The following is a 26,118-nucleotide window of genomic DNA, read 5'->3' as shown; positions in this document are numbered from 1 at the left end:
AGAGCCTTATCTAGGTACCTTGGACCGTAGGGCCCAGAATAGTAAGATTTCTCACTGAATTCTCAACAGATGTGTTTATAAATGCATAAAAGAATCAAATCAAGTTCTAGTTGTCTGAAACCAGGGCAAGACAGTACGCACTTAGGAAATCCCTATCCCCCCCCCTCGCCCCCCAACGGAGCCAACAATTTGACTCTAAAAAACACTGCTTTTCCTGGATTTTTTTCTCCATTGCAAACACACCCAAGCACATGTATGCCTTGATGCCAAAGAACATCAGAATAATCCAAAGGCAAACATCAAAAGGGTTGAAAAGAAATCATTAGAGCATTTGCTGTTTCACTGATGGATCCGAGGTCTTTATCCACCGCCCTCATCCCTCTATACCCACCCCGTGAGCAGTGAGCAAATCAGAAGATTTCTTTAAACTTTGCCCTTGCGGAGCTTTCTATTATAAAATATGGGGACAGGACCAGGGGAAGGTTTGCTTCCACCACTATTTGAATATCAGTACTTCTTTTAGTTCATTAATACATCACGAAGGTATTTTTCAACACATTAAATTCAGTTTCAAAAAAAAGAATGAGCTGACACAGTCAAAATACATATGACCAAAATGCATAGTGGGCTTCCCCAGCTGGCCTTTCCAGCCACGCTCACCACCACCCCCATCTTGGGTAGTGCAGGCATCCATTACTCAGCTAATTGGCAGGCCTGACTTAGGAAGGGGAAACTCCAGCCAGCCGTCTGGGCATTTCACGACTTAAGTGCACTCTGACTTGAACGATATTAATGGGGCTCCAAATTTTAACTATTGATGGCTTTCAGTAGGAATTTACATTTCTGTCCTCCTGGGGCCCACACATCACTAAATTCTCACCTGTGGTGAAGACAGCCACAAGGGGGAATTGGTTTCAAAGACAGAAAGCAGTGATAATATATGCACTGCACCTTCCCACAAGCAAATACACATAATTGTCTTTTCCCCCTTTTTCTACATTAAATTTTCAAACCTTTACTACATCTTTTAATGAAAGCAGTGACTGAAAAATATAAACATGGATACATAATTCCCAATGAATTGGTCTAAGTGTAACTTGTAAAAACTGGATTAATGGTACAAAGCATGTACTTTATAAAAATAGCCTGTAGAAAAAAGCATTAAGCAATTACAACTCCAACTCTGAAGGCTCCAATATTATAGGGTAATATTTCCTTAATGTTAGACTTCATTAACCCTAAGATAATCTCTCATAAATTTTGCTGATTTTTAAAGAGAAAAAAATAAATTATGTTTATTAAACTACTGAATATGTTTATGAAAACAAGACATAATCTAGTGCCATAAACTTCTTGTCTTTATCTGAGTGATCAAGGAGCTCATAAATAAAATATCACATAACAAAGTGAGTGTTAAAATTCATTACTGTAATAGCTATGTTCATGATCTATTTCATTAACACTCCTCCTCTCCTTGGATAAATGGGCTTCTTAGCCTACGAGAGGAAAGCCATTTACAAGACAAAATACTAAGCCGCTTTTTCTCATTTTCCCTTATCTCTTCTATTCCTAACTTTCTAAATTAATTCTTCTCTTAAATCTTATTGTTCCTTCCAGTGTAACTCACAGCACATTAGAGAGAGTACAGAGAAATAGAAGCAAAGAAATGGGTCTATAGAGTATAAGTTAATTAGGGATCTAAGTGACTAGTGATGAGATTTGATGACATGGAGCCCCAAAGTGAATTTAGAAGCTTATCTTCTTAAAATATTTGAGAATGAAATACAAATAGAACTGCAAAAAATATTCAGTATATCAAACAATCTACATGAGCTTAATAACTGAACTCCCTTTCCTGTTTAACTATATATTGCAGTACCACTGACTGTTTCCACATACAGAATTTTCTAACCTTTATCTTCAGTGATTTTGCAGGTAATTTTATTTTTATAGATGTGTGTGCACATAAATAGAGAGAAAGGTGAGTGCTTTCCTAGGAGTTAGCAAAAACAGACACGTGTATATATGGGACTCTACACCCACAGGTGAAATGCTCCGACTCAAATCACCAAGTGGGCTTCCTAGCTAAGGAAAATAAGGCCAAAGCAACAATGGTTCTATGTCCTTCCCCAACAATTTCTTTGATCTTAATTCAGCAGAGTCCTAGGACACAGCATCTTCTACCCAGATAATAAGCAGAGGATGCTGTTTATGATAATGGCAGAAATTAAAACAGAATTTTACAACTGCTGAGCTGAAACAAGGCAAAAATCCCCACACGAATATTAAACAGTGTAAATAAAAAAGAATCGACTTGTTTTTATTCCAAAATACATACCAATTTATCTGCCACTGATCCAATGTAAAGACCACATTCACAAAACTCTACATGTATGGAAATAATGAAAGTCATCATTGAACTCAACAAGTATTTATGAAGCATCTTCCCCAGGGAGCATGTGGGGCAGATTAAGAAGTACACAATGCCCTCAAGAAGCTTCCGTTTTGTGGATATAATCTGAGATCTGACTCAGCACCACATGAGATAGACAGGAATCAATTCTGTAGCAGAATGGTAACATACAACTAAGGCAGTAAGCAGTGCTGACCAGGTTCCGGCCTGGGTTTTAGAGAGGACAGGACACTGAGCTGGATCTGTAAGAAACAATTAAGATTTTGATGGTCTGAGATTCCAGGTAGAAGGTATTCCATGGACAAGATTCCTCAGAGCAGGCATGAGGAGTTATTTTCCAACTCGACAAACATATCAAGCACAGGAGGGAGCCCCACCTTGCCCTTCAAGAGAGGCTGGGAGCCTTCACAGGTGGGAGCCCCTAGGAGCAGCTCCTGACACTTCACACCATTTACGCCATAAATTATGAGGTGTGGTTCTCCAAGTCCCTCTTCCTGGTTCATGGGCCACACATGAGCTCAATAAGAAGATTCTCTGCAAAAAGAGATCCACAAACCTAGGTCTAAGTAAAGTGCTTGGCATTAAATGAAAATAGTTGATTATTGTGCACTTACCATGTCTCAGGCACTACTCTAAGTACTGTATACAACCCAATAACTTATTTAATCCTCAAACCAGCTCTAGTTTTCTTCCACTGTACACATAAATAATGGAAGTAAAAGAAGTTATAAGTGACTTACCCAAGTTCACAAAGCTAAAAATCAGTAAGGCTGGGATATCATCAAGTGGGCTGACACCAGAAACCTCCACTCCTAACAATCGTATGTGGCAGAGATTGTTGTGTGCTCATCAAAATCCATTCCCTCCTGGACATACAGCTAGACAGTCTTTCCCAGCCTCCTTGTAGTCAGGTGTGACCATATGACTGAGTTCTGGCCAATGTATGGGGGAAGGGACATACAGCATCTCCAAGCCTGGCCCATCAAAACCTTCCTGTATAGTCCTCCACATTCTCTGTCTTCCTCTGTGTGCTGACAACGTGGAAAGCATCCAGAGAATTCTAAGGCCCCTAGGAAGGGGGAAGAGGACATAGGAAGGAGGGGAGATGGAGTACAGTGTGGGTCCCTGAATGACTGCAAGGAGCACAGCTCCATCCCAAACCCCAGTTGGAATTTATGGGAGTGTAAAAAAAATTAACTCCTATTGTGTTAAGATCTAGAAATTTGGTGACAGCAGTTAACTAACATGACACAAATCTGCCTCCTGAATCATCACCCTCTAAATGATTACAAAACAGATTTCAGACTCATTACCAAACCCATGGCCGTCTACAGGGTGCTGGGGTTGCTCAGTCGATTGAGAAACCAATGCTTGATTTCAGCTCAGGTCATGATCCCAGGGTCATGGGATTGAGCTCCACGTTGGGGTTTAGCACTGAGCATAGAGCTTGCTTCGGATTCTCTTTCTTGCTCCCTCTGCCCCTCCCCCACTCAGGCTCCCTCTCTCTTAAAAAAAAGGGAGGACACCTGGGTGGCTCAGTCAGTTAAGCACCCAACTTCAGCTCAGGTCATGATCTCGTGGTTCCTGAGTTTGAGCCCCGTGTGGGGCTCTGTGCTGACAGCTGAGATCCTGGAGCCTGCTTTGGATTCTGTGACTCTCTCTCTCTGCCCCTCCCATGTTCAAGCTCTATCTCTGTCTCTTTCTCCCAAAAAATACATAAATGTTGAAAAAAATTTTTTTTAATATGACAGTCTAGCAAAGTGATGAAGAAAATAGAATGGGTGAAGCCAGGATTGGCATCCAGGTCCTCCAATTTACTAGCCAAATGATCTTGGACAAGTTACTGAATACTTCTTTGCCTCAGAGTTCCAGATAGAATACCTACGCCTATCTAGGATTCTTGTGAGGATTAAGGGGAAACATGCACACAGAGAGGCACATAGAAAGCATCCACTAATTCTATTCTCACTGTTATTGTGAAGTCTTCCGCAAAATGAGTATCTGTATTAGGGATTATGTTTAGCTGCAAAGAACAAAAAACAAAACACTAAAATATCAATGACCTAAACAAGATTGGTGTTTATTTCTCTGATCCACAGACAAGGCAGTCCAGAGCTTATATGGGGGCTCCAAGAAATCATCAGGGACACTGGCTCCTTCCAACTCCAGGCCCTGCCATCCATAGCATGTGGCCCTGGTCCTCATTGCCCAATATAAATGCTGGCATTCCAGTCATCACACCCAGCTCCATGCAGTACAATGGGAGGCAACAAACAAATAAAAACCCTCTCCTTAAGAAAACATTCTGGAAGTCACACACAATGCTTTCATTTAGCCACATGGCCACACCTAGCTGCCAGATGTAAGGGAGGAGGGGGTGGCAACACACACAGTTAAAAAATGGAAATTCTGTCTGTAAAATGATGGAAAGAATGGATGTGGGAGGCAACCAGAAATTCTGCCCCAGCACAAGAATCAGTAAAAGAAAGCAAGCTACACTCCTCATCCAAAGATCTGATAACCTTTCAGAACAAAAATTCCTGTAAAAAGTAAATACCTAGTACATACCATTGAATTTTCTACTCTTGCCTTTCTACAATCCATTCTCCACACACAACAGCCAGAATATGTTAAAAATGTAAGCCATGCCCCCACTTAAAACCCTCCAAAGGCTTCCCACTGCAAATTGAGTTAAGGAGTATGGATTTTATTTGTAACCTAAGGTCCCACCTGGTCTGGCCCTGTGCACCTCCCTGACCCCACTGCATGCCATGGCTGTATGCTCCCCACAGCAGAGCCTGGCTGGACTTTGCTGCCCTTCTGCTTGTGCCAGCTCACACCTGCCTAGAGACCACACGCTGCCTGTTGTCTTTCTGAATCTCACCTCTCCCTGATCTTCCCGACTGGCTGCTTCTTGTCACTCAGATCTCAGCCATACCACCCACCACTTTATCAGAATCTTCCCTGGCCCCCGCAGTCACACCCTACCTCACACACAGCACATCACCCTACTTTACCTCTCACCAAAGAACTCACCAGGATCCAGTATTTTTCTTGCTTATATATTTGTCTCTTTCCTTACTAGAATGCATGTTCCCATTAAAGGAATGTCCATCTTATTCACCATTCAAAAAACTCCCCCAATCCTACCCACTGCAACTCCTAATTCCCCTCTAAGTTGACACTCATTCATCACACAAGTATTTATTGAACACCTGCTATGTGCCAGACACAATGACATGCTGATGTGATACTGGCCCAACCAAAGCCCATTTTTACTACATAAGTTGACCATATAGACACTGACATTTCTTTTTCAATCATGTTTGTTTAATTATAGACTCTTCTTTCCTGAGACTCTGGGCACAATAAAATGATGTTCAAGTGATTCAGGAAAGTAACATACTGAACCTGTTAGCCATATATGAAGGGAGGGAGTAGAGGTTATTTTTATTGCATCCTAAAACTCCAAAATGAACAGCAGCTAGAAATTTTTAAAATTTTCCCATGAGGTTCAGGAACATATGCTTGCCCTGGACATAATCCACTTTTTTTTTTTATCCCGAAAGGATAGATTTGTACCCAAAATCATCCTCACAGGAAAGCCAAGGAGTACAGCTGCAGGAAACATTATACAGCAACCATCTATGGCTCCCATACTCTTGGTGGGCGTGCAGATGAAGTCCAAACATGCAAAAGATCCACAGAAATGGTGATGGAGAGAGAGAAGGAGAAAGGTGTATAGAGGAAAATAAGTGGGGCATGCTAGCTGGAGGAGGAGAGAGAGGAGAAAGGGGGAAAGAAGGAAAACAAATCAAAGAAAGAACATCTATTAAAAATGCTGAGTTGAAAATGTTTCAGATGGCCTCTGACATCTAATAAGTCATCTGTCTTTCTCAATACAGAAAAGTCATTACTTACTAGTGAACTAATACCAGCAACTGTGACAAGTAAAAACAACAAAGCCCATAAAAATATAAAAGTTCACCCCTTGCAGTTAGGCAAAAAAAAAAAAACAAAAACAAAAAAAACAACGCATTCAATTTTTCAGATGAAAAACATTTGAACTGACTGAATTTATTGTAATGCAACTCGTATTATATGTTGGGAAAATGAAAAGAGAAAAAAACAGCCACTGCTCAGCCCGTCTTCAACTTTTCCTTGGAAAAGAGAATACAATATGTTTTTTGAGAGCATGAACTCTTCATAGAAACCAGTCATAAAATATCAACATGGCATTCTGGCTACAAGCCATCCATTCTCATAACAGACACATGAATTAACAGTACCTCTGCCCTGCCCACAAGGATCACCTCCTCAGAGGGTATGACCTGTGCCTAAAGGGCAGCATGAGGAATGCAGGTCAGATAAAGGAAGAACTTGAGAGCCTTTGGGCTAACCAAAAGCACAGGAGAAGTCTTCTTCCCCAGGAAAGTCTGCAAGCAGTAGTGTTCACAAGCAGACCCAGCAAGATGGCAGCCCAGGATGTCATCAAGAGCAAAGGAGCTCTGCCTTCCCAGAGCCATATATATCAGGACAATCCTAGGACTCATCTGCAATTCTTCTCTGTCCTTCATTCCTACAGTCAACCCACCAATAGGACTGGTGTTATGTTAAAAATACAACCTGAATCTTTCCACTTCCTTGCATCTTTATTGTCCACTCTAGGTCATACCACCACATCTATCTTCAGAGGCTACCACGACCAGCTTCTCACTGGACCTCCAGCTTCTATTTTTGCTGGCCGAATTTCCAACCAGCAGCCAGTACAGTTTTCAAAAACACAAATAAGATTCCACCATCCCACTGCTTAAAACCCATCACTGGTTTCAGGGGTTTCCCATCACACATTCAATCAAATCCAAACTCCTTCCTAAATTCAGCATCTCCACTGTTGGCTCTGGCCTCCTTCTCCTCTACAGCATTCTGCTCCCATGTTCCCAACCAGCCCCACCAGTCTCCTTTCTCTCCCTTGAATTTGCCTGGGGCTTGGCACCTAGTATTCCTTGTGCCTGGACACACCTCTCCTGAGCTTCTCATAGCTATATGTCCACCATTCCACTCTTTCATCAAGAGCTGCCTTTTGGGGGGCACTTGGGTGGCTCAGCAGGTTAAGAGTCCAACTTTGGCTCAGGTCATGATCTGACAGGGTCATGAGTTTGAGCCCCGCATGGGGCTCTCTCCTACCAGGACAAAGCACACTTTGGATCCTCTGTCCTCCTCTCTCTGCCCCTCCTCAGCTTGTGTGCTCTCTCTCTCTCAAAAATAAATAAACATTAAAACAAATTTTTTTTTAATGACCTTCTTTTTTGAACTGGACTTTCCTGGCCAGTTTATTAAAATTGGGCCTCTTTCTCCAAGTCACTCTCTATTCCATCACCTGTTTTTTTAGGATCATAGGAAATTGTCTTGCACAAAACTTTTCTGATTTACCATCATCGTCCCCAACTTGACTGTAAGTTCCCCCAGTGTAACGTCTTCATCAGCCTTGTCCACTACTACATTTTCAACTAGTCAAACAAGTACCTGGCATATAGAAGGTGGTCACTAAATGTCTGTAGAGTGAATGGATAAATGTCACAAAAAGGTTATAATGATGAATGGGCCCCTTGAGATTCTCCAACTCACAACTCCACCTATTTTATATATGGAAGAACAGAGGCACAGAAAAGTCAACCCACTTTCAGTCCCAGTTAACACACAGTATGGTACTTATATCCTATGCCATATGTGCCATTCCCCTTCTACCCAGGGCTAGAGGTCTGAACCAGGTACAATTCCAGACCACTCCTCACAGTCAAAGAACAACATACACCTTGAGGAGCAATACCGCACAACAAGAAGTATTGCAAAGGTAAGGTGGGTGCAGATACCTGGCAGCTGAGAATGGCTACCCATGAGACAATTCAGACTAGAACTAGTCTCAGAACGGTAGGAGCAAACGGATCCAAATCTAATCACAGAAGCAACAAATTCTTTAAAAAGCTCATCAGAAAAAAGCAGCACATTATTTTAACGCAGTATTTTTTCTAACATGATCCTGGAGGGTCAACACTAACAAAATGTTTACAGAGAGATAGGAGAACACACCCAAGATAACGTCTCTCACCCTAGCTCTGCTCCTGACTCACCCTGACTCAGTTACTTCACCTCCCTGGGCCTCATTTAGGATTAAATCAGCTTGGCCCAGACTTGGCGTCATTTGCATACACATTCGTGACTTTTCCATATTCAAGTATACCACATACATTATTTACTAAATATTTTAACTTCAACAAATTTATTTTTTAGAAGAAATTTTATATCATTTCCAAAACAAAAGTATCACTTGCCAATAACCCACAGAACATACATACCCACACATACCGGAAAACAAAATCCTATTATTAAATGCTACCTAACTTCTCTTTGTTGACTACTGAAAAGTCTGAGCCTGAGACTTCATCTCTGTTTTTTAAAAAAGCATTTATCAAGTATTAGGAAGGTAGGAAAGAGAGACCAACACCAAACTGGTGCTTTTTCCTAAATGTCATCCAAAGAACTGAAAGAGAATTGAAAAGGGAATAACATTCTCATTGTATGAATCTGTGCTGGCCAGTGCCTTGTGTGTTTACCATCTTAAACCACCTTGCATACCTATGCACACATACGCCACTTTGGGAAATGCTGATTTGAACACAGAATCCTGAAGTCCTCCACTAATGTTCTACCATACTATGACTGAGGATCAGTATATGTGACCCTTTTGACGAGAGAAGAAATGGATTTAATAATGCTGACAGAACTGAAAGAGAATTTCCTAGGTACAAATGAGCAACAAGAATCATTGTGAAGGCTGGGGTGAGGAGGATAATGGCGATCATAATGGCCACAGTAATAGCGACTAACATTTATTTGGTGCTTACTATGGGCAAGGGGTCATGCTAAGGAATTTAATCTTCACATCTTTTCTTTGAGGTAGGTAACATTATTTTTAACAGCTTTTTTAAGGACAATCCTAGGACTCATTTGTGATTCCTCTCTGTCCTTCATTGTGATACACACACACACACCAAAAAAAAAAAAAAAAAAAAAAAAAAAGTCACGCGTTGAACATATATAAGATGATGAGTTTGGATAGATTCATATACCCATGATCCAATCACCACAATAAAGATAATAAACATATCCATTACCTCCAAAAGTTTCCTTTTGTCCCTTTTTTCCTGAGGTAGGCACAATTATATTCCTATTTTACACATGAAGCAACTTAAACTTAGCTAAGAAAACAAAATGTTTCTTATTCTGATATAAGACAGCTGAGGTTATTTAAATGTTTGCCAAACTTTTTTTGTCCATGACCCACAATAAAACACAGTTGGTTAAATCACATTAAACTCCCAATATTTGTCGTTCCTATAGAAATGGCTATTTCATATGTTTAACTTAATCTATTTTATGTTGAGACTCAGTACACAATAAAAATACATACACATGTGTATATATATAGACACATACCGAATACAAAAATTCTGATAGGAATATATCTGCATGGGTGCACGTATATCCACATAAATGTATATATCTGATACAAAAGTTGTGTTAACCAGTATTTATCCTAACTATGTTCCATAATTAAGTCTCTTAATGGCTATATTTTAGAAGATAGAAGTTACATTGACTGTTTTAAAAAACTGAACGCTGATATTTTCTACTGTTCTATTCTTTATAATGTTGGCTAAAACTCACTAAATTGAGTTTATAGATTACTAATGGGATGCAACTCCCAGCCTGAAAAATACTGAGTCAAAGGAACTCGATTTATAATCAAGAAAATCACAGAGTCACTGTGACCTAGATGATGGCTAGCATTGCATGACACCCCCTTAAGTTATAAAGAAATGAGAGGTCCTGGGCCTGGCCCTCCATGTTTGTTGAATCAACAGAATTTCTATAATTGGACTCCAAAAGTCACTACCAGGCTAAATAACATATTTTAAGTTTTTTTAAGTTGTGTAAAGGATATATAAGGAAAAGCAACTTTGATAGATGTCTTTTTCCTTAAATTACTTAACAGTAAAAGCCTCTTATTTAAATATTTAAGTACAAAGATAATATCAAATGATAGTTTGAAAAACTGAAGGTAGTTTTCCTATGGGCAAAGGATTCGGAGCTAAAAATAAGAAAAAAGAAAAAGTAGGACATGAAGTGCGATTGCTAGTTTTTTCTCTCAAATCTTCTTTTTTAATTTTTTAATGTTTATTTCTTTTTGAGACAGAGAGAGACAGAGCATGAACAGGGGAGGGTCAGAAAGAGAGGGAGACACAGAATCAGAAGCAGGCTCCAGGCTCTGAGCTGCCAGCACAGAGCCCAATGCGGGGCTTGAACTCACGGACTGTGAGATCATGACCTGAGCCGAAGTTGGACGCTTAACCAACTGAGCCACCCAGGCGCCCCATCTTCTCTCAAATCTTAAGGGTACCAATGTCATTTGACTCTAAATGGAATTCATGTTTTACTTTGGGGAAAAATATTAGATAATTTATAAAATTCAATCTTTTTTAATGTTTATATATTTATCTAAAGAGAGAGAGAAAGGGAGAGACAGACAGAGAATCCCAATCAGGCTCCTCATTGTCAGCACAGAACCCAACAAGAGGTTCGATCTCACAAACCTTAAGATCATGACCTGAGCCAAAATCTAAAGTCAGACGTTTAATGGACTGAGTCACCCAGGTGTCCCTGTAAAAGTCCATCTTAATAACAATTAAGTTATTCAGTGTATTAAAAAGTCAATCAGTGTATTAAACACTAGATTGGGACTCTGCAGACCTGTGAGCCTGGGAAAGCTACCTGACTTCTTAGATACGGGTCAGACCCTGAAGCTTCCTCTACATCTAATATTTTAGGACTATCTGACCATAGTTTATCTGGTGGTGATTTTCAGAATCATTTCAATGAAAGAATATGGCATTCCAAGATCACCCAAATGGTGAAAGCTCCCAATCTGGCTCAAAACTCAGAGCAAGCCAAGGGCTCTCACCACAGCAACTCACATAATCCCAGTGTGTCTCTTCAGGGAACCCACTCAGTGGTGGTATCTCTTCTCAAGCCTGGTCCCTGTCATAGTTCATAAGCTATAATCTGATGTATCATATTACTTTTTTTCATGTTAACGAAATACCTTTCTTGGTGTTTCTTTCTTGAGTGTTTTCAAGGTAGAGGCAAAATTTATTTGAATTATACTATAATTAAATCTCTTAGTGGCTGTATTTTACTTTAGAAAACAGGAATTATATCGAACTTTTTTTATTGAATTGTCATTTTTATCTTAACTGTGGCTTAACCTCATTATCTACTTATTTTTTCTGAACTTACTCTATAGCTAATAAAAGATATGAAAAAATAAATTACATAATAAAGCATATAAGCAAGTGTAGCTATCATGAGACTCTCAGATTGAAAAACTAGCATGAAGTAATTTACACCACTGAAAAACCTGTGGATTTTTTTACTCATATTTTTAAAAACATTAAAAAGAAGAGACCTTTTAAAATGGAATGATAAATCAACTTCTGTAATTCCTGTGTATACCTTTAAAACCAAGGTTAAATCATCATAATGTTATACCAACTTTTCAATCACAGCAGAAATCAACCCTACAAGACCTACTGGTAAGGTCCCCGCTAAAAGGGTTTATAAAAGAACTACTCCCACATCCCTCTTATCTCAATTGCAAAACATTTAGTTTCCAAGTTTAAAAAAAAAAATACATTTCTTTCATCCTCGTTTTCCTTTAGGGTATGTCCTAAATGCTTTGTTTTCCATAAAGGCCATGTTGAAATTTATGATGAAGTACAATGCATTCAGGTAATTCTTCTTGGCTCTTAGGGACCCATTAAACAATGCCTTAGCTCTAGCATCATCACAATCTCCAACAAATATTTGTAAGACTCGGCAAAGACAGACACCTTTGCTGCAGGCCAGCAGAAGCTACGGAAGTGTATGCGTGTGCATCCCTAATTTACATTTGGATTTGCCTGAATCCTAACTCAAAGCTCCAATCTTAGCCAAGACAGCAGATAACTCCGTCTTCATAGTAGCTTCACCAAAAAAAATTTTAAGTAGTTTTGCCATTTACCCCTTAAGCAAAGTCAGCAAAGACCACCAACCTAGTGGCAAGGAGAATTCAGTGGGTTGGGATTTTGTTGTTTTGGTTTGCTTACACCAAATACCTCTTCCAGTCTGAAATTAAATCACTCATTTAATAACCTCTCAACTTTTGTTGAGCACTCACTCTGTATAAAACGTGGTGGGGCATTAGGTACAATGAAAGACACAAAAAGCATGCAACAATGCCCCTGTTCCCAAGGAAAGAACTGTTAATCTAGCTGGTGGTTAGACACTAACATGAGGTGCCAGGGGCGCCTGCGTGGCTGAGTCAGTTAAGTGTCCTACTTCAGCTCAGGTCATGATCTCACGGTTAATGAGTTCAAGCCCCACATAGGGCTCTGCACTAATGGTGAAGAGCCTGCTTGGAATTCTCTCTCTTTCTCTCTCTGCCCCTCTCCCTCTCAAAATAGATAAATAAAGTTAAGAAAAAGACAGAGAGAAAGAAAAGAAGCCAAGTTTAGTAACTCTATAGTGTAGAAACCCGGCAAAAAACTACCTCAAGTGATGGAAGTTAACCAAACCAGTGTGGTGTTTTTACCAAAACCCATAACCCCAATATAATCATAAGATAGCAAATCAGGCAAACCCAAGTTGAAAGACCTGCAAAATACCTGACCAGAACACGTGACAACTATCAAGGTCATGAAAAACAAGGAATGGCTGAGTTGTTACCGACAGAGAAGACTAATGACACATGACAACAAAATGCAGTGTGGTACCTGGGACCCTGGACTGGAGGCTACCACAGAAAAAGGACATTAATGGAAAAAGTGATGGAATCCAAATAAAGTCTGGAATTTTAGTAATGTTCCAATGTCTCTTTCTTAAACTTGACAAAAATACAAAGGTCATGCGAAATCTTAACAATAGAGGAAACTGAAACTCGGTTAGGGTATAGAAAAACTGCACTGTGCCTGCAATTTTTCTGTAAATCTCAAAATACTACAAAATAAAATTTGTTTTAAAAAGTCAACACTGGGGCACTTGGGTGGCTCAGTCCGTTAAGCATCTGACTTGGGCTCAGGTCACGATCTCACAGTTTGTGAGTTCCAGCTCTTCATCGGACTCTGTGCTGAGGGTTCAGAGCCTGTGAGCCTGCTTCGGATTCTGTGTCTCCCTCTCTCCCTCTGCCCCTCCCCTGCTCACACTCTGTATCTCTCAAAAAGCAAATGTTAAAAAAAATTAATAAAAAAATAAATAAAAATAAAAGCCAATACAAACCTGTACACATATGTACAGTGAGAAAGTGAATAAAAAATAGAAGTGGCACAGAGGCTTTCTAAAGACTACTTTTAGGGTGAATCTGCTGGAGTTGCCATTATTTGACCTTTCTGACCTATAGAACAGCATTTTCGTAGGATTCAACCTAATAGATGGCTGTGGACTTGAAGAGCTCATGATGAAACGGAGCTTACTTATTCCGGACATGGAAGAGACCAAAAGGAGAAGGGGACTGTGTGAGCTGAGGTGGGAACACACACGATGTGGTCCAAGACGGAAGAAACCCACCCATGCGTTTAGGCTGGGAAGTGACAGAAGATTCTTTGTCCAAGGAAGGACACTGGGCAAGGCCCTAAATTTTAATACACGGAAAAGAGCCTGGCCTCCCCGTGACCAAGAATGTCCTCTGGAAAGGACTGCGGCCCCTCGTGACACCGATATGTGAGCTATTCCTACGGCATCAAGGGCCTCGTTTTCTAGCCCAGAGTAAAAGTCCAGCACAGCAGAAAGATCACTACAACTCAAAGTGCCAGATGAAGTCCTAATTCTGGCTCTGCCAATTTATGGGGTAAGACGTCCTCAACAAGCCCCTTACTCAGTCTCAGCCTCAGATCCCTACCCCTGCCAGGAGGGGCGGGGGTGGAGTCGCTCTGTAAGGCCTCCTCCCTCTCTAACATACTAGCTCCAACATAGAATGAAATATGTTTCCTGGCTCTCAGAAGCAACATGTGGTTCACTCAGATAGACAGAATGATGCAAGATCCGTGAAAGCAAAAACACTAAGAATAAAAGGACTGTGTTTTTATACACAAGAGTCTATTCTTTTATGATACATGTCTAGACCCCTCTAAATATTTAAACAACAATACTCTACCAGTATGAAAACTCTCTAAATCAGGCTCTGTGGTTAAGGAGGATATATGAACAGATGTGATCTTATTAAGGCCCTAATGTAACTCACAAACAATTTGTCATATCTGACGGGTATTGTTAAATTATGTCCACCTGCCAGAGGCAACCAGAGAAATTACCATCCGCCTTTACTCAACTTCTACTCAAAATTCCCTAAAAAGCTCCTGTAGATGTGTCTAGGATATGTATTTTTAAAGCAGTAACCTAATTGTCACCAGCACATAACAGCCAATGTGTCACAATTCCTTTTCATGTATATTTTATTATGGGTCCAACTGTTTCAACACCCTAGTGGTTCAACTTTAATGTAGCTCAGGAAACCCCCTAAGTAATATCACAAAATGCTTAACATCTGTGAAACTTGGACCCAAAAATGTTCCAATTTTTTCTTTGGTTTGGGAGGGGAAACGGGGTGGTGGGGGTGGAGGAGGGGGCTGCTCTGACCAGGGTTTTCATTAACAATCATGTTGGAGCTCTTGGTTTTGCTTTATCACCTCACAGGCAGGAAGAAGGCTTCAAGTTTACCTTACTAAATGAGCAGAATGATTTCAGGCTACAAGCACCAGGCTTGCTTCTAGTCCATTTCAAATGAACCCATTTCCTTTCCTTTCTCTAAATATTTGTCTCCTCTCCCCTTTGTGCATTACAATATTTTAATTAAGTGAAACAATGAAAAGAGAGAGAGAGAGACAGAGAGAGAGGAGAAAAATGAAGTGTGAAGCATGTGGCACATTTCCCAAGCTATTTCAAAACTTCGCAGAGCTCTCTGGCCTCCAGTGGTGTTTGAAATATTCTTTATCCCACTAAGGAAAGGATGAAAAATTGATCTCCTCCAAACTTCAAATAGTGCATATTTCCACAACTGCAGACTGCAGGAAAGAAAGGCAGGCTTAGGAGTTACCAGACCAAACAGGAAGCGGTTCTCAGAGGACCCACGGCTCATCCCAGGCAAGTCCACCAGCAGAGTGTGTACACAGAGCCGCTCAGAGAATAAACACGGCTCCACTTCTGAGAGAAATCAAAGCAAATCTCAGAAAAACCGAACATGGAGTCAAACCTCAGTAATTCGGATTAACCAAGGGGAAGGTCAGGCTGGATCAGGACAAAGCCTTGAAAGTAAAGGGTGTTTTTTGCAAAATCTGACAGCATTCGTTTCAATGTTCACCCCAACCCATCCATCCAGCTTCAACTCGTAGCAGCCTCCTCCGAGCCTCTATCTCCCTTGTGCTGAACCCGTGCACCGTTCACTAGTCTCCAGGCAGACTATCAACTTCCTTATCCCTATGCTCCCCAGCTTTGCCTGAAATGCCCTAACCCCCACTTTCTACTTGGTAAACTCCTTCTCAGTTGTCAAGACCCCACTTCGAATGTCACTTCCTAAATGAATAGCATGGATCCCACAGCACTACGTGCATACCTAGAATGTGGTAAAGAGGTTCTTACCCCAGCTGAGTAGTATTAAAATCATCCAGCAAACTTTTCAATAAAACCCCAAACCCTGCACCCCATCTATAGTAATTGTGATGGAGTAGGTCTGAGGTGCAGCCTGAACATTGGTGTTATTTTCAAAGCTCCCCAGGTGACTGTTAGGTGCAATCCTGTAAGTTGCAAACCTTCCATACAGAACTCATCACATTGTTTAGAACGAGTTACCCATACCCCAAGAACAGAACACCCCTAAAAAGGCCTATTGTTGGCAGGGATGGAGAACACAAATCCTTCAAGAGGCTTCTTTAAGAATAAAGAACTTCTTGTGATTTCAAAGCCTTTGTCCCCATAGGGCTCACTGTCAGCACACATTTATTTTCCACAGCGTGCCTCCCATCTGCCTTCACAAGGGGTAACGCACCAACTCAAGAGTGGGGAAACCCCACTTGACTTCCCATTACTTTCCCAACACAGTAGGCACTTTGCCACTTTCATGTCCTCACCCGTCTTCTCCATCTGGTCCAACCGTATGCCTTGCTCAAGGCCTGAAAATCATTTCCTCTCTTCAAGTATTATGCCCACTTCAATTCCCAGAGATTTACTTTCCCACTCAACTCCACTTAATTTAGCACCCCTCCCTCAAGTGCCTTGATGGGTGAACGGTCTCCTGGTATATGTATGAAAAGCTTTGTTGTGGAGAGATTGAGGAACCATATCTTACAGCGAGTTTCACTTCCTGCTCACAATGCAAGGTTAGACATACAGCAGGCACTGCACGTGTATTTGCTGTGAAAGCCCACCCAAAGTTGGTCCTCTTCTTTCCAGACCAAGTTGTGGGACAACAAAAGAAAAGTAACGACTAAGAGAGGCACTGCTCTGGAGAATTCACAATGTAAACACCACACCAAGTGCTCCCGTGATAGACAGACTTCTACCGTGGCCCCCCAAACCTGTTCTCAGTGATGCTGCTTCTATTACATTACGTTACATGGCAAAAAGGACTCTGCAGATATATTTAAGGTTACTAATCAATTGGCTTTAAGACGCAGAGAATTATCTGGCTGAGCCATATCTAATCATGTGAGCTCTTTTATGAAAGCAGAGATTTTTCTCTGACTGGGAGCAGAAAGCTAATCCCAAGGGACTCCAAGTCTAAGGGGGAGTCAGCAGGACAGAGAGAGCCCACTGTCTGCTTAAAGATGTGGGGCTACAAGGAAAGGGTCTGACAACGTCCTCCAGAAGCTAGGAGTGGAACCTAGAAAATAACCAGCAAGAAAAAAGCCATCAGTCCTACAAAGGTAAGAAGCTCAGTTCTGCCAACACCCCTGAATGAGCTCTTATAAATAAGACCCTAAACAGAGAATCCAGGCAAGCCTCCCTAGATTTACCAACCTACAGATAATTAAGTGGGTTCTGTTTCAACCCCTAAGTGTACAGTAATATGTCACCCAGAAGTCTCCAACCTCCTCCCTCAACCTAGTCAAACAAGGAATGTCCCTCTTACAAATTAATAAACATATTAACATGCTTATGCCAACTAATATAGTTTCCATGTATGTATTAAGGCCAGGCTTCTGAAAGAGTGAAAAGTACTAGACCAAGGCAAGATGCTGTTACTATGCCTCTCAAGATCTGGGCCTGTCAAGATCCACCTTCTCTTAAGAAAGGTGGTAAAATGTCATAATGGTATTTATATTAAGTACTATTAATGAGAGAGCCATTCATGAACTACTAGAAACTGAATAACAAGTTGTGCCAGCTGTTTCAAAGACTGTACTTAACACAGTTTGCCAAAGACCAAGAGAACTTTGGATCCTTAGCTGAAAGTCAGTGAGCCTGATGTCTGGAGACTACACAAGCAACACAGGATACATACCCCTTCTCTCTCTGTAGGGATAAGGGAACCTGAGTCCTCATGCCCATTTCTTAAGAAGCTAGTAATCCTACTGCTTCTGGGTCCCCGCCTCACCTACTGACAGGCAAGAGGCAGGTGGTCACAGAGGGGCTTTGTGGGAAACATTCTCTATATCCACTCTCTTGGGGTCTCCCTAAGCCCATACATCACATAGGGCTCCCTAAAGTCCACGTGCAGTGAGCCTCAACCACCTACCCTAGGGCTCGGGGAGGATGAGACGCCATGCTGGCCCAGCTCCACCAGCCTCCCATGCTTTTGGATGATGCCACCGACACACACGTGCTTTCCCAGCAGCCATTCCTGAAGTCACCTGCCAAGCCACCGCCCCTTGGTGGAGGGCTCCCATCTGTCTGTGTCAGCATTTGTCTGAACATCGCACCTCCATCATCTACAGGGGAAATTGATGCTGACGGCATGGCAAAGAAATGTAACTACAGCCTATTCTAAAAGCACGCGTTTATTTTATTTCAGAAATGTATGCATTATGTATGGCTGTACATAAACGTTTTTATAGAGCCTCTTAAATGATTTACCATGAGGTATGTGTTGATTATAATCTCTGCTTATTTAAGAGAGCCTTGTTTACCCCCATAGTAGTTAATACATTGAGACATGTTTCAACTAACAGTGACACCAGTAAACAAAAGTTACTGATCTACCTCATGAGTTATAAAACTTGTAACATGTTGTAAACAGTTCTGTCATTTTATTTAGCATATTGCATTGTGTGAGCTGCCTTATTTATCTAGTGGTAAATCTTTATGTATCAAAAATGCTACAGAAGGCACAACAGATAAATTACAGACAGACACTAACATCTGACTAGTTAATCAAACAAATAGGACATGTAACAAAGAGAAAAGCTATAAATATTGACAACAAGCTGCTTCAGTCACAAAAACATTCAATACTTCAGTTCTCAAGTGTGAGTTTTATATCAGTCCCCTGGAAACAGTTTGTATCCTCCAATAAATTTTTACAGTTGATTCACCTGCCTGATACCCCTCAGCCATTTCCTTCAGAAGCTGTCAAACCCGCCAACGATAATATATGGCCCGACCAACAAGAACAGCTGTAGCCATTCTCTCTGCAGGTTCTTGCACCCTGTTCTGCATAAAATAATACATCAAGATTAATTGATTTCCCGTCAGTCTCACAGAACAGAAAATTAATTTTCATGTAGCTATTTTCCCCAGCATATGAATTTTGTACATGGCAAGTAATTTAAGTTTTTAATTATTCATGAGCAGGGAGGGGGTGGGGAGAAACATGATAAAGTAAGCTTGCAAAAACCCCAAGGCCAATCCCTGGGCCTGGGTTTGTGCTGAGGCAACAATAGCATTCGCTAATGCCCATATAAATAATATATGTATTAACATACATCTTAGTACAACACCAATTTCTCTCACTCTGACCCAAGACTACCAGGTCACCCTGCGGTACTTTGTCAAAGTCGCTGCGCTGGTTACATGTGACATGCTGTGGGGAAACACAGAACATGTCAGCCATATTGAATTGACCTCTGCCTGCCTCTTGGCAGCGGCCACACAGCCCAGGCATGATAGGAGGTAATTTAACGGTCAGTGTGTGAGTGGGTCCAAGCAAAAGTTGCTAATCAGCCAGGTGCTACCTCAGCAAGTCTTCCATTTGCAGGTGCCACTGACTTGTGAACAAGAAAAATGTAACCAGAAAATATAAAGAAAGCATTTGACTCACTCGGGCCTCATCTTTCACGGACTCTCAGCAGACCAGCACGAGAAAAACTGTATCCTCAGAAAGGGAAAAACCACAACGTGAGCACCTCTGGCAATCAACTGTATTTGCTAAAACACGGACTAAAATGCTCCCACAGTACCTCCTTAAAAATTTCATTGGCATACTTCATACAAACTGCAAGACAGGCAAATGTGCGGAGCCCGTCTCAAGTCACAGAGCTCTATTTAACCCCGTTGGGACCAAACAAAGTGCCTCATACAGCACTCTCTGGCACAGAGGAAACTGGTCACCAGAGTCAAGGATTTTTGGTCACTGGTTGTTTACTGATGACTTCTTCTGCCCTGAATATTAAGCTTTAGTGTGAAATTAGATCACTATCAACAATTGACCTTCCCCAAGTTAAACAATAAGACCCCACCAGTATCATTAAGAGGAGAGAACCTGATCCAATCACCCAACTCCTACAGGGTAAGAGGAGTCCAAAGGTGAGATGAGAAAGAGCCTCTCTCAACCCAATGAGTGGCAGAGAGAGAAGCTTAACGGACTATTTCTCAGAAGAAAACTTGTCTTGGTTAACAGGAGTAAGCAGCTCTGTTTGGGGCATGCCCAGGATCCAACCCCCTCCTCCCTGACTCCAACCAGCAAAGGTCCCACTAGCAGGGGGAGTCCTTTGGTAGGGAGGAGACAAGTCAAAAAGGTCAAATATTAAAATGAAAGAAAGTTAGTAAACGTTAAAAAAATTTTTTTTCAAGGGGGGGCAGGCACCTGGGTGGCTCAATCAGTTAAGTGTCTGAGTTCGGCTCAGGTCATGATCTCACGGTTCATGGGTTCAAACCCCGCATCAGGCTGTGTGCTGACAGCTCAGAGCCTGGAACCTGCTTCAGATTCTGTGTCTCCTCCTCTCTCTGCCCCTCCCATGCTCATGCTCTGTCTCTCAAAAATGAATAAATGTTTAAAAAAAAATTTTTTTAATGAAAGGAACTTAAGTCAAAACAAAAAAAAAAATTTTTTTTTTACCTGGGGGTGGGGGAGAGTGCAATTGTGGGTGTACGTAGGGGTCACTTGGTTGGGGGAAGTGGTTAGGTTTCGTGAATTTGATGAAATATTAATAAAGACACAAAAATGGACATTTCTATAAACATCCTTTTTCAAAAGCTTATACAAACAGACATTCTAACCAAAACCAGAAAAACCAAGAAATTCCTTCTCGGCTTAAAGTAGCCATGCCTCACACTGGAGGCTAGAGAAATAATGTGCTTGCAGCATTTCCATCATAAAACGTGTTTCCCAGTAACCAGTAAAACCTGTAAGAACTCACTTCACCCAGAAGTCTGGGGCCCATGCAGCAGGAGAGCGCAGGTTGCTTTAATACTGTTTCAGCACAGAGCTTCAAGATTCTGTTTCTATTACTTTGATGGCTCCAAACAAAGGGGTAACATGATACATCATGTCAAGCAGCTAATTATTAGCACTGAACACCAGCTAGTCAATTTAGGCTCAGTTAAAATTCAAAGGAGGGGAGGCATTCTCCATTGTTTCGCGTGGCATATTTGTGAAGGGAGGGTCAATGAGGCTTAAGACTTTGTACCTCTGGGTTTAAAAACAAAACAAAAACAGGATGGGGAAATTACATCCAGCATTGAGACCCCAACAACAAAGGCCTCGCTCAACTGTTGCCAGACAAACCCAGATCATGGTGCTGCACCAGGGTCTGGTGCCAAGTAACATGTTCAGGCCCTCCTGACCTCCTTGAGATGCCCGTGGCCACATTCCTGGGATGGCCTCCCGACACTCCTGCCCAGCCGTGTTGGGGTGAAACCACAAGGCCCACGGGATGCCAAGGAAATTCGCAGCTAATTATTTCTCACTGGTGAACATATTTGACACCTCTCTCACTTTGCTAAGAGTTCTGCCATACCCGTAGATTTAAAAGGTTGGACAAAGCAAAGCAGCCAAGAAGAGCTTTATCCCATCAGGTTGCTGTGGGTTTGACCTGCCTCTGGCTATGATGGAGCTTCAGGAAGGCAACTGAGGGAGCTGGTCCAATGAAACACCTCTGGCCCTCAGGTGTGCACATGCGCACAGAGGCAAGGAGACAACACCGGGTTTGAGGAAAACGTTAAGCATTCAGAATGGCTCCAAAATCCGCATTAGCCATGCTCCCCTGCACAGCCCTGCTTTCCCTGCACGCCCAAGAGCATGGCAGCTGCCATCTGCATGCTAACAAAGGTACATTTCAGATTATACCTGTGTTTGTAGATTTTCTTCATCTGATGGGGAAGAGGAGGTTTGCTTCATCTCATTTTGAAAATAATCCTATTGAGAACATAAATGAACTCATTATGCACCCCATAAAAAAATATATATGTGTTGGCAAATCTGTAACTAAAAACGTGAAAAACTTCTTGAAGTCGATGCTGCTAGTGGCATAGCTTAAAGGTCTTTGTTTCTGTAAATTCAATTGAGTGTTTCTATTTCCAAGTCTGGCAAGAGGTTCTAATTATTGTTAGAAGTCTAATTAGCATTTAGTATTACATTACAACAACTGCAGCAAAATTGTACCCATTCTCCAATAAACAGTATTCACAGTATGCAATCAAGCCGCTGTGCCGAGCAATGAGAATTAATGGCACCGCACGACAATGGTAAATCCTCTGTCCCCCGCTGTGTGTGTTTAATAATTTTTCACTCCTTCCAGATTGTTCCCATCAAGCACAATTCCCAAGGTCCTAATCAACCACCCTCCCCATCAATACTACACAGAGATCTGAGCACTGAAAATTATCTGCAATTTCAAAAAGTGCTTTGTTGCATTATTAGGCCACTGACCTAAGAGGTAATGGGTAAATAGTTTCTGAAAAATGTCCAAAGCACAACATAAATTAAAGCTTATAGTCTTGCCTGCTGTTCTCACCATAGCTATAACTGCGAACTATTACGGTTTTTACACAATATTCCTAACTATAATTTTACACCATAATATTGGTGCAAAGCGCCAAATGTTCCACTTTCACGTGCCTTCGTTTACTAAACAAGGAGAGTTTGGGGAGGAAGCCTATGTATTTGGCCCTTTAGAATTACTCTTGGCCACCTTCCTCCCACTGCCTTCCCCCTTTGCCCACCCTTCCCTTCCAAAAAAAAAAAAAAAAAGGTTCATAATTAATGTGTAAGCATTTTACAGCAGACAGAGGCAAGAGACATTTGAAAGCAGAGTGCATCAGGCTTTCTGCACCCCACACACACATGGGTAAGCTCAAGAAATTAGGATAGGATGCTTCTAAATGGACTCAGGGGTGAACTAGGTAATCTCAGCTGAGGGAGTAGTTTACAGTACCTTCTATTGCCCGGTCACAAGTTTAACAGGGCCACACAAGCCCAAGGAAGGAGAAACACTGTTTGAACAATCTGAAAAGTGTACCTTGGGCTAATAGGAAGAGAAGTTTTTGACCAAGGAAAACAGACCGTGGAGCCTCAAATCATAGCATAACGCACGAACAAGCCTTCCAGTGTGGCTAACCCAGAGGCAACACATAGCACATCACAGCAATCCCCACTGAGAAAACACATCAGGACTCATCTAGAAGTTTGGGTTGGGTATTGTTGTTGTTGCTGATTATTTGTTTGCTTTACACAGAAGCAAAAAGAAAAGGGATTTCTGACACAGCTCAACCCAACCTAGCCAGGTAAACATCTGAGGGCCTTTTCTGAGCAAAGCTAGATGCTAGATTACCCTCTGGTTGGCCACACTCTACCAATAAAAATTTTTTTGAATTTTACCACTATACATCACACCCTTCAAAACAAAAGACTTTCACAACATCGGTAGAAGAATGCCATCAATTTCTCAAGACTAATGCCTTAGTGAATAATACACCACGTTTTCTCCAATATCATAATACTCTACTCCTCAGTCATACAGTCATTTATTAATCCATTCTACAAATATTTACTGAGTGCCCACTACTGTTCCAGGCATTTAGAATACACTGTTGAACAAAGCACAAAGATTTTGGAGCTTATATTCCAGCATGAGGTAGGCCGATCATCTCCAATTACCCTAATAAATAAGTAAATTATGTCATATATTGGGAAGCACTAAATGGTAACAGGCAATAAGAAAAAAAAGAAAAAAAAAAAAAGCAGCATGAGATCAGGAGCTTCCCTGAGGAGGGAGCAGTATTGAATCAGGTGGCCAGGGTGGGCCTCTACAAGAAAGTGATACTTAGCTAAGACTTTCAAAACAGAAAAATACTTGATACAGGGCTTAAACCTCTTGAATGTCTTCCAATGCCAGGCTCTCTCTCCGTCCTATTTTCTGATACCACAGCCTCCTGGGCTAGTATATACTGAGTAGACAGATTGCGCTGTAAGTGCCACTGCAGGAGAATCTCTCTTGTGCATTCACCTTGGTGTGCCCAATAATGAGCACTGTGCCTAGCAAAGAGTAGATACTCAACTAACACTCACTGAGTAAATGAACACTTATGTGGGTTGATAGTAACACATTTATTTTCAGAAGCTCAGGTAATGTCCTAAATGTTGGTATCATTATGGCCTTATGAGTAACAAATTCTTTTTTTCCCCAGCTGTACGCAGATATAACTGACATAACACCGTACACATTTAAAGTGTACAATATGATTTGACATACGTATATATTGTGAAATGATTACCACAATAAGCTTAATACATCCATCAACTCACAGTTACAATTTACATGTGTAAATCTACTCTCTGAACAACTTTCAAATGTACAATATTGTTAGCTATAGTTACCATGCTGTGAATTACATCCCCAGAACTTACTCATCTTATAAATGTTAGTTTGTATCCTTTGTAACTTTTACCATTCCTACCACCCCATCCCTGACAAACCACCAATAATATATGGCTGCTCTGAGTTTTGCTTTTTAGATTCTACTGTAAGTGAGATCATTTAGTGTTTATTTTTCCCTGTCTGACTTACTCAAGGTCCATCCATGTTGTCACCAATGACAAGATTACCTTATTTTTTACGGCTGAAGAGTATTCATAGATAGATCAAGCTATAGTTAGATCTACAGACAGATACAAGTAGATATATGAAGAAGATAACATGACACTTTCCATATCCACTCACTTCTATGGACACTTGGGTTGTTTGCATTCTTGGCTATTGCAGGTAATGTTTCAATGAATACAGAGATGCAGATCTTGAGACAGTAATACCATTACCTTGGGATATACACACAGAAGTGGAATTGCTAGATCACATATTAGTTCTACTTTTAAAACGTGAAGGAAAATGTAATTTTTTCCACAGTGGCTGCATCAATTTACATTTCCGCTGACAGTATATAAGGGTTTCCTTTTCACCATATCCTCCACAGCACTTGTTATCTTCATTTCTGGTAACAGCCATTCTAACAGGTGTGAGGTGACATCCCAATGTAGTTTTGATTTGTATTTCCCTGATGATTAGTGATGTTGAGCACTTTTTCATGTACCTGCTGGCCATTTGCATATCATCTTTGGAAAAGTGTCTACTCAGGTCCTTTGCCCATTTTTCAAATGGATTATTTGGGTTTTTGGCTCCTGACTTGTAGGAATTCATTATGTATTTTACTATTAACCCCTTACCAGATACGTGGTTTACAAATATTTTCTCCCATTCGCTAGATTGCTTTTGCATTTTGCTGATCATTTTCTTTTGCTGTCCAAATGGGCCAAAAAGCTTTGTAGTTTGATACAGTCCCATTTGTTGGGTTTTGCTTTTGTTATCTGAGCTTGTGGTGTCCTATCCATGAAATTGTTGCCAAGACCAATGTAAAGGAACTTTTTCCTCATGTTTTCTTCTAAGAGTTTCATAGTTTCAGATCTTACATTTAGGTCTTCAGTCCATTTCAAGTTAAAGTTTGTGAGTGATGGAAGATACGGCTCCAGTTTTCCCAATACCATTTACTAAAGACACTGTAATTTCCCCATTGAGTATTTGGGATCCCTTGTCAAATATCAGTTGACCACATATTCATGGGTTTATACCTGGGCTCTGCATTGTTCCAGTGGTCTCTGTGCCTGCTTTTATTCCAGTACCATACTGTTTTGATTACCATTGCCTTATCAAGAAGTGTGATGCCTCCATCACACTTTAACATTCTTTTTCAGGATTCCTTTGGCTATTCAGTCTTCTGTGGCTCCATACGAATTTGAGGATTATTTCTGTTTCTGTGAAAATGCCATGGGAATTTTTACAGGAATTTCACTGAATCTATAGATGGCTTTGGACAGTATGGACATTTTAACAATATTAATTCTTCCTATCTATGAATGCAGGATATCTTTTTATTCACCTGTGTCTTTTCTTTCATCAGCGTCTTTCAGT

The 26,118-nt window shown here is 41.0% G+C and overlaps 1 protein-coding gene across 8 annotated transcripts in view; it reads right to left on the bottom strand.

Annotated features, from left to right (window-relative positions):
• The window catches only part of LRMDA (leucine rich melanocyte differentiation associated), a 1,048,113-nt gene that overhangs the window by 717,663 nt on the left and 304,332 nt on the right, over positions 1–26,118 (bottom strand). Inside the window, exon 1 of one of the 8 annotated variants that reach the window (XM_086680074.1) lies at positions 22,005–22,071. The exons of the other annotated variants lie outside the window; for them this stretch is intronic. The gene's annotated coding sequence lies outside the window, so the exon portion shown is untranslated. Of the gene's footprint in view, positions 1–22,004; positions 22,072–26,118 lie in introns of those variants that run through there. 8 annotated transcript variants of the gene reach the window in all.

Source organism: Puma concolor, chromosome D2, assembly GCF_028749965.1.
Source record: "Puma concolor isolate L17-30 chromosome D2, mPumCon1.1.hap2, whole genome shotgun sequence".
Lineage (NCBI taxonomy): Eukaryota > Metazoa > Chordata > Mammalia > Carnivora > Felidae > Puma > Puma concolor.
The sequence above is the reverse complement of the archived record's forward strand: the minus strand, read 5'-3'. Positions and strand labels throughout refer to the sequence as shown.